Here is an 8729-nt window from a genome sequence, read left to right as displayed (position 1 = left end):
AGGCAACGGAAATATCATAGTTATGCCTGCAACGCAATTAACAAAAGGATACATAATGATGTTTACTTTTAACCTTGCACTTCTAACATATAAGTGAATTACGCGTGGATATACACAATCATATAGAGATGTGTAACACGTTGTAATGACTACACATATATAAAGGTGCCATCTGTGACCATCATGTGTTTGCTGTATTTCAGAGATGTCGGGGAAGAATCAATGGGATCAATGTATGATTTCAGAAGAGTCAAACGTTATATGAGATGATTGTGAGGAGGAGCGACCGACTAATATACTACATATGCAAAAAAAATTATAATGCTTGTAGCGCATATTAACAAACAATACAAAATGTGATCCGGTTATGCCTATATTTCATAACCATTTAATTAACATAATGATGTTGCTAAACAGTGCATTTTTTACATTTGATGTGTGTACTTTATTTTTAACTTACATTATATGCCATGTTCTGTTTAATATATAACAACCAATCCCACTCAGCAAACACATTTGTGTAGTATATTGTATAATGGGACGTATGACTGTAGAAAGTATGTAAAGGAGACTTAAAACCAAATAGCCATTTCATGTAAAAGTTATCATGTTACATGGGGATGTTGTTTTAATAGTTTTGGAGTGTGGAAATAAAAATTTATGTCAACATGTATGTCAACTCAACTATAATGCATGAATTTATTAAAATTAGGTACTGATATTGTAAACATATAAGTTTCTGTGTATATTTCATTTAACAAACTAACTATAGTTTACTGTGTTTAATAAACGTTCAACACATACAGAGTAAAGTGAGTATGATGATATAAGCTAACATAATAAACCTGATGTTATCATTTGACGGTGTTATACATGCATCATACACAAATGGATATAGACACAAACAGTGGTCTTGAAATGTGTGCCTATGCAAATGTGAACGTGATTTACATTCATATGTTGACAATACTTGTAAATGATCTTCATAATAATGATTAACAGACGTGTATGACATTCCAACTATATTACCAACATTGTCATTGGGTGAAATGAATTATGCAAAATTACTAATACATTTTATAAATATTTTGGTTTGTGTTAACAGTTTGACACTTGTTACATGTAGGTCACATCAACACACATGTGTGACTTATACATACACATGTGACAATGTCAAAATAATCTTTACAATTCATTAATACCATTACTAATCACATATTGCAACATACAAGATGTACAAAGCATTGGTGTGATTACAGGCATTCATGTATGGAGTGTTATGATCACTCATGTGCATCCGTGGCTAATCACCTCCTCTAAGCAAAACACTAGCAGCATTTATCCCCTTCTCTCCACCCACCCCTATATTAGAATAATGGAATTTTTAAGGGTACATACATTAAATGTGATGTCATGTCACTAATAATTATCACATACAATGCACATGAAACATCAAGAGTATGTAAACGCATGTACATGATAGAGAAACGAGATGTATGTAAGATTTCTAGTTGACAACTATGTTGGGTTTATACATTCTATAATTATATGTATATAGAGGTAGGCACATCTTATGAAAGATGTCAGTTCATATACATACCATGATCAGTCATAGAGGAGATATACCTATAAAAAAAGATAACAATACTTAAATTGCAAACATTGACATGACATCTTCATTAACGTAAGCAACACACCAAAGTGTCTATTTGGTGTTACATATGAAACACCATGTATAATTAGTAACATAAAAAATGAAAAGCTGCCTGGTGTACACATCATATTGATGCACATGTAACAGTGTAACAATAAGATTGTATGTAACCATACTGCAAAAATGAATAACTATGGCCATACTCTGTGTATTGTGTTTGCATAATCAACAACACAATGTAACGAAATTACTCGTTTGTAACACTTGTTGTATTCACATACACACAACTAGTTTACATTCGATGAAGGATTATATAACCTGTGCAAGAATAACATACCGGTGCCACATGCCTTTGTCCACACAGCAGAGAAGAGAAAGGTGTGCTACCCATATTCATCTGTGTCCTAACAGAAGGTTATTATAACAAATGTAGTGTTAATATAACATAATGAATATATCAAAGTAGTACTAGGAACATATATGTATTTACTTACAAGAAAAAAAAGTATTTATAACATTGTGGCGTGTCTCAGCACCACTGGCTGTTTGTTCATTTTCTGCTGGTACATTGGTGGGATGCTCCTCTACCAAAGCCTGACCTATGTCTGTATGTACATTATGTCTGAGTGCCACATTGTGCAAAATGCAACAGGCAATTATAATATCAGACACTTTTTGTGGCTTATATTGAAGAGCCACACCAGTTCTGTCGAGACACCTAAATCTGGTCTTGAGTAGGCCAAATGTCCTCTCTATAACAGATCGCGTAGCTATATGGGCAGCATTGTACCTCTCCTCTGCTTCAGTTTGAGGGTTTAGCACCGGAGTCAAGAGCCACGGCCTAATTCCGTATCCTGAGTCACCTATAATCAATGGAGCACACATAAGGTAACATTAGTGATAACATTCTAAAATAAAATCATTCCTAAACAAAAATTAGTTTTGTGTTACAACATCCAAATATGTACTCACCCAGCAACCAACCATGTCCAAAATGGCCTTCCTCGAAAGCATGGAAGACTGATGAGTTCCTCAGGATAGAGGAATCGTGACTGGAACCAGGGAATTTGGCTACCACATGCATTATCTTCATCGTGGCCTCACATACCACTCTTTGATAAAGCACCCTGCGTGCGAAAAGCAGACTCTGATACACTCCTGCCGATCGGTATACTGTCGCTGAGAAGGTGACGTCATCACGCAGCGTCCCGTGACGGAGAGGTAGCGGTGCACGCGGAGGTTGCTCCTGCAGCCATCCGGCTCACCCCCGTGTGCAGCAGTCCTAACTGTGGAACCTCATGAACTGCTCCAGTTGAGTCAGGACTATCGGTGGACCCACTGAGCATCACCACGTAGTGCGGAGCCCAGCTGTTCTAGAGGGCAACCCTCTGTGGAGACGCCGACCGCCTGATGATCTTATGAGAGCCCTGCTCCATAGCTGCTGTATACAATACCTGTTGTAAGAAGCTAACACCTGACTTCCACACCAGCTGTCGCCGAGTGGTAACCAGTGTTTATACACTAAACGCTTGTTATATTTTATCTGATGTACGCAGTATAATTATCCCTTATTTAATACACATTTGTGTTTACATACTTCACCATTGGCGTTGTGCGCTGTTTTTTTGTTTCCATTTCTCCAGTGTTTGGGGGGTGCTGAGCCACCCCCTGTTTTAATAGCAGCAAATGCCAACTTTATCCACCACACGGTTATGTGAATTATTTTTATTATTTTCACAGTGGTTTTTGTGGCTATATTGGGCTACTGATTAGAAGGGTTTCAATTTTTGCACTGTATCACCTATATCTCTAAGGTTTTAACAGTTGCACACAGTTTATGTTTTTGTTGTATCACATACCACCTGTACATTCATGGAATGGTAGTGCTTACGGTTGCGGTAAGCATGCTCACTCTGACTCGGCGGAATCAAAGCAACATGGGTGCAATCGATTGCACCCAGCACACATGGTATCCCGGCTATGGTATAAAAGCCATTCCTGACTTCCTGCCACTCTCTCTGCTCTTTAGGAAAATGAATATAATTCCTAGCGCGTCTATTGAGTGCATAGAGAAACTGGGTAAAGGCCCGCGAGAATGTAGATTGCGAGACCCCGCCCACTATGCCCACAGTTGTCTGGAATGACGCGGAAGCAAGATAATATAATGAGCACAGCATTTTAACAAGCCCAGGGACTGCACGACCTCTGGCTGTCACAAAATCTAAATCTCCCCTTATCTCTTCATAAAGAGATACGATTGCTGCTGAACTCAAACGATAGCGACTTACTATCTCCTCCTCACTCATCCCATCTAACAGGGTTCTCTCCCTGTACACACGCGGATGAGCCACAACTTGTCTCCTCGGTCTTCTCCTCTGATCTCCTATCCCTCTCCCTCTCCCTGTCCCTGTCGTGTCCGCGTGCCTGTCCCTGTCACTGTCCCTGGCTCTGTCCCTCCCTTGCCCTATGTCATTCTCTTCATCAGCCAGCCACTCGTGCAAAAGAATGTTCCTCCGTCTCCTAAACAATCGCATCATTTTGAAATCAATAGCTGTGAATGAGCAGGTAATGGGCGTCCTTTAAATAGCTATGTGATGATGTCAGGTGAGTTTGTAAAATGCAACGTGTTACATTAACATATTAAAGTACTTGGCTCCCAAGCTGTATCCATTTGATCTAAGAAGTATTATTTCTGTGTATTCAGCAGCCAATCGTGATATTTGACAATGATGTAATGTGAAGCTTTGTACAAGCATTCATTGTAAATGATTAGTGTAATGTGTAATGCATTTAGCACTTCTGAACGCAACACTCAGTCATGTAAGTATGCTAAAAGCATGAGATTGACGTAGAAAAAGTTTGCAGCAACATGTCTAATTTGCCATGTGAGTGTCACATGTTAACAACAATGAATTCTCGTGGGCATATGCATACATTTATGGCATCAGGATAGTTGCTATTGAATCAGTTTGAAAGGTGTAACAATGAGTAACTATTGTAGATGTGTGTATAAGTTAGCATGAATTGCTTGTAATGCAACGTTTACAATGTAAACATGCAATGTGATTGACTGTCCAATAGCGGACGTCATCAAAAAAGGGAGGACCCAAAGTACATGTAAACATGAGAAGAAAGATGTACATGAACGTTTGATGATGCGTTACACATTACAAGCATTGTGTAATGTAAAGCAACATGAATATACGGTGGATGTGTTAGATGTTGTGACATGTGTAACATCATATAAACAATTGTCGCTCAGTTCACTAAAATGTGTCATATGATGTGAGCTTCTCCTTTAAGAGTTGAGTATAGGATTTTCCATTGACACATCATCACATGATGAGTAATGTGACACGCTAATGATGAAAACATATAAAAGTACAATGTTATGCAAATAATACACGTCAGGTGTGACACAATGCAGTGAATGCCCCCCACACTGTAATGCTCAACACATTTGTATTGTGAGTAATATAACGTAAACAGTACTATAATGTTATACGTCCCCGCTCCATTGACTCTATTGATGTACAGAAGAGTTTTTTTTTTCTAAGTGCTGTTCCGGCAGCCTTAGCGATCGTTCTACCCTCCAACTTGCCAACTTTAGTTGGCGGGAGAAATTGGCCATGAAGTCTCAATTTCTTAGTGCCGATCAGCCCCGATAAGATGATTTTGCTACTTGAATACAGCCGAATTAAAAAAGTGTCGAAAAGTGCCGAAAACCGGCTTATTGGCAGGCGACTGGCCATAACAAATTTATCGAAAACGAAAACTGGCGAAATCAAGCAAATATCGGCGCTTACTCAATCTCAAACCCAATTTTGGCAGTAAAATGCTTACTGCATAGAGCCCTTTGATTCCCTCCTCCCTCTCCTCTCTCAGTTCTGATCCAGACCCTGACAACCTGGTCAGGAACTACAACTCTGCCTTATCCTGCTCTCTTGAGCTACATGCCCGCTTTCTCTCTGCTGTCCTCGCCCTTCTAACCCACAAACCCTGGCTAAATTCCCACATGCGCATGCTGCCTGCGCTCCTCCACTCATTCCTCTGAACGCCTCTGGAGGAAATCTCACACTCTCGCAGACTTCCTTCACTACACATTTATGCTATCCTGTTTCAACTCTGCCCTCTCTCAGGCTAAACAAACTTTCTTATCTTCACTAATCAACACACACAAATCTAACCCACGCCAGCTCTTCTCTGTCTTTGACGCACTTCTCAAACCACTCCCAGCTGCCTCTTCTTCCTCCATTTCCCCTCAGGACTTTGCTGACTATTTCAAGGAAAAGGTGGAATCCATTCATCAGAACATCCCCTCTGTTTCCTCCTCCCTTCCTACAATGCTTCCTAACTCTCCTCCTGCCTTCCTTGACTCTTTTTCTGGTGTCACAGAGGAGGATTTGTCACTGCTGATCTCCTCTTCTCCCTCTACCACTTGCCCTCTTGACCCCATTCCCTCCCATCTTCTAAAACATCTTGTACTACTATAACCCCTTCTCTCACACACATATTTAACACCTCCCTCTACTCTGGTACCTTCCCCTCCTCCTTCAAGCATGCAACCATTATACCATTACTCAAAAACAGCAAGCTTGACCCTACCTGTCTTTCTAACTATCGACCTGTCTCCCTCCTGCCTTTCACCTCTAAACTCCTTGAACATCTTGTATTCTCCCACTTGCTCAACTTTCTCAACACCCATTCTCTCCTAGACCCTCTACAATCTGGCTTCCGCACTGATAACTCGACTGAAACAGCCCTCACTAAAATAACTGACAACCTCCATGCTGCCAAAGACAGAGGTCATTACACTCTGCTCATATTACTCGACTTCTCTGCAGCATTCGACACCGTGGACCACCCTCTTCTCCTTCACATTCTCTATACTCTTGGTATTCGGAATAAAGCTCTATCCTGGATCTCCCCTTACCTCTCCCATCGTACTTTCAGTGTCTCTTTTGCTAACACCTCCTCCTCCTCTATTGATCTCTCTGTGGGGGTACCCCAGGGCTCTGTCCTGGGACCCCTTCTTTTTTCTCTGTACACACTTTCTCTAGGTGACCTAATCACATCCCTAGGGATTAAATATCAACTCTATGCTGACGACACACAAATTTACTTTTCAACACCTGACCTTACACCTGCTGTACAGACCAAAGTTTCTGAATGTCTCTCTGCTATATCATCCTGGATGGCCCTCTGCCGACTTAAACTTAACATGGCAAAAACAAAGCTCCTCATACTTCCTCCCAAACCTGGCCTTACTACCTCCTTCCACATTACTGTTGGAAGTACCATTATTAACCCAGTAGCCCAAGCACGCTGCCTGAGGGTCACACTCGACTCCTCTCTCTCATTCTCCTCTCACATTCAAAACGTCTCTAAAACCTGTCGCTTTTTCCTCCGCAGTATTACAAAGATACGCCCTTTCCGCTGTTGCTCGATTGCTAAAACTCTGACACGGGCCCCCATTCTCTCCCGTCTCAATTACTGTAACCTCCTGCTGTCCGGCCTTCCTGCTTCTCACCTATCTCCCCTACAATCTATCCTAAACGCTGCTGCCAGAATCACTCTACTTTTCCCTAAATCTGTCTCTGCGTCTCCCCTGCTGAAATCACTCTCCTGGCTTCCTATCAAATCCCGCATCTCGCACTCAATTCTCCTCCTCACTTTTAAAGCTTTACATTCTTCTGATCCTCACATCTCAACCCTAATTTCTCGCTGTGCTCCATCCCGACTATTGCATTCTGCTCAAGGATGTCTTCTCTCTACCCCCTTTGTATCTAAAGCTCTCTCCCATCTTAAACCTTTCTCACTGACTGCCCCACACCTCTGGAATGCCCTTCCCCTCAATACCCAACTAGCACCCTCTCTATCCACATTTAAGACCAACCTTAAGTCAGACTTGCTTAAAGAAGCATATGAGTTGCACCGTAGATACTACTATACACATGATACATAAAGCTTGTTCCCTGCAGAAGCACTTACTAATATGCCCTACTACTGTCTCTGTACATTCCTCCAACATACCAATTAGATTGTAAGCTCCTCAGAGCAGGGACTCCTCTTCCTAAATGTTATGTTTATGTCTGAAACACGTATTTCCATGACCAGCTATTAATATTATTTGTTATTTATATGATTGTCACGTGTACTATTACTGTGAAGCGCTATGTTTATTAACGGCGCTATATAAATAAAGACATACAATACATACAATACAATACAATACAATACAATCCTCTGGTTTCCTACCTGACATTTTTAGTGGCCATGCAAAAGTGTACTTGTATGGAAAATCAGACCACCCAAATTAAGGTTTCTTGCTGATCTTATCAACTGCCCTTGGTACAAAATCAACTTGATCCTGATTCAGCGCTTGATTATTTCCAAACAGAGTTCTTAAAACTCTGTGATACATATGCTCCAATAATAACTAAAAGAGTATGGGGGGCCCACCTTCCATGGGTTACAACTGACCTTATTGTGCTTTACTATTTTAGGGATAACGTGGAAAATCTTCAAATTATCTGACAACACCAAGAATCTTAATAACTACAGATGCCCGTGGAATACATGCACAAGGTAAAGAAGACACGCAAAGCCCAATATTACTCTGAAAACCTTCACTAGAATACATCAAATCCAGCTAACTTCTGGAAGATCATCAACAATATTTTCCAGCCTTCTTGCCATCAACAATTATCTAATATCAAAAATGATGATACTACGCTGACAAAACTCACTGACATTGCAAATGCATTCAAATAAATTCCTTGGTGACTATTCTAGTAGCTTTGATAAGTCAGTAATCGACAGTTTTGAGCACTTTTTGAGCGAGTTTACATTTGAAGCTAATCAGAAAGATCTGATAACATGCCAAATTCGCTCAAAAAATGCTTTTTCCCGAACGGTAGCACTCCCGCTCAGACAAACTGCTCAAACAGATTGAGCTATTCAAGTAGCTCCGAGATTCACATCACGGCTCCAACTCACACATTCTGATCTCGCCACCTGAAACATGGGGAGATGGGATCCGCGACATAACTCTGATAGAATTTTTTTTATTCTT

The 8729-nt window shown here is 40.6% G+C and overlaps 1 long non-coding RNA gene across 1 annotated transcript in view; it reads left to right on the top strand.

Annotated features, from left to right (window-relative positions):
- LOC142488481 (uncharacterized) overlaps positions 1-8301 on the top strand; it is a 33590-nt gene extending 25289 nt beyond the window's left edge. The window contains exon 3 of the long non-coding RNA XR_012799426.1: positions 8161-8301. This is a non-coding gene — a long non-coding RNA (uncharacterized LOC142488481). The remainder of the gene's footprint in view (positions 1-8160) is intronic.
- The last annotated feature ends 428 nt before the right edge of the window (positions 8302-8729 follow it).

This window comes from Ascaphus truei, chromosome 2, assembly GCF_040206685.1.
Source record: "Ascaphus truei isolate aAscTru1 chromosome 2, aAscTru1.hap1, whole genome shotgun sequence".
Classification (NCBI taxonomy): Eukaryota; Metazoa; Chordata; class Amphibia; order Anura; family Ascaphidae; genus Ascaphus; species Ascaphus truei.
The sequence above is the reverse complement of the archived record's forward strand: the minus strand, read 5'-3'. Positions and strand labels throughout refer to the sequence as shown.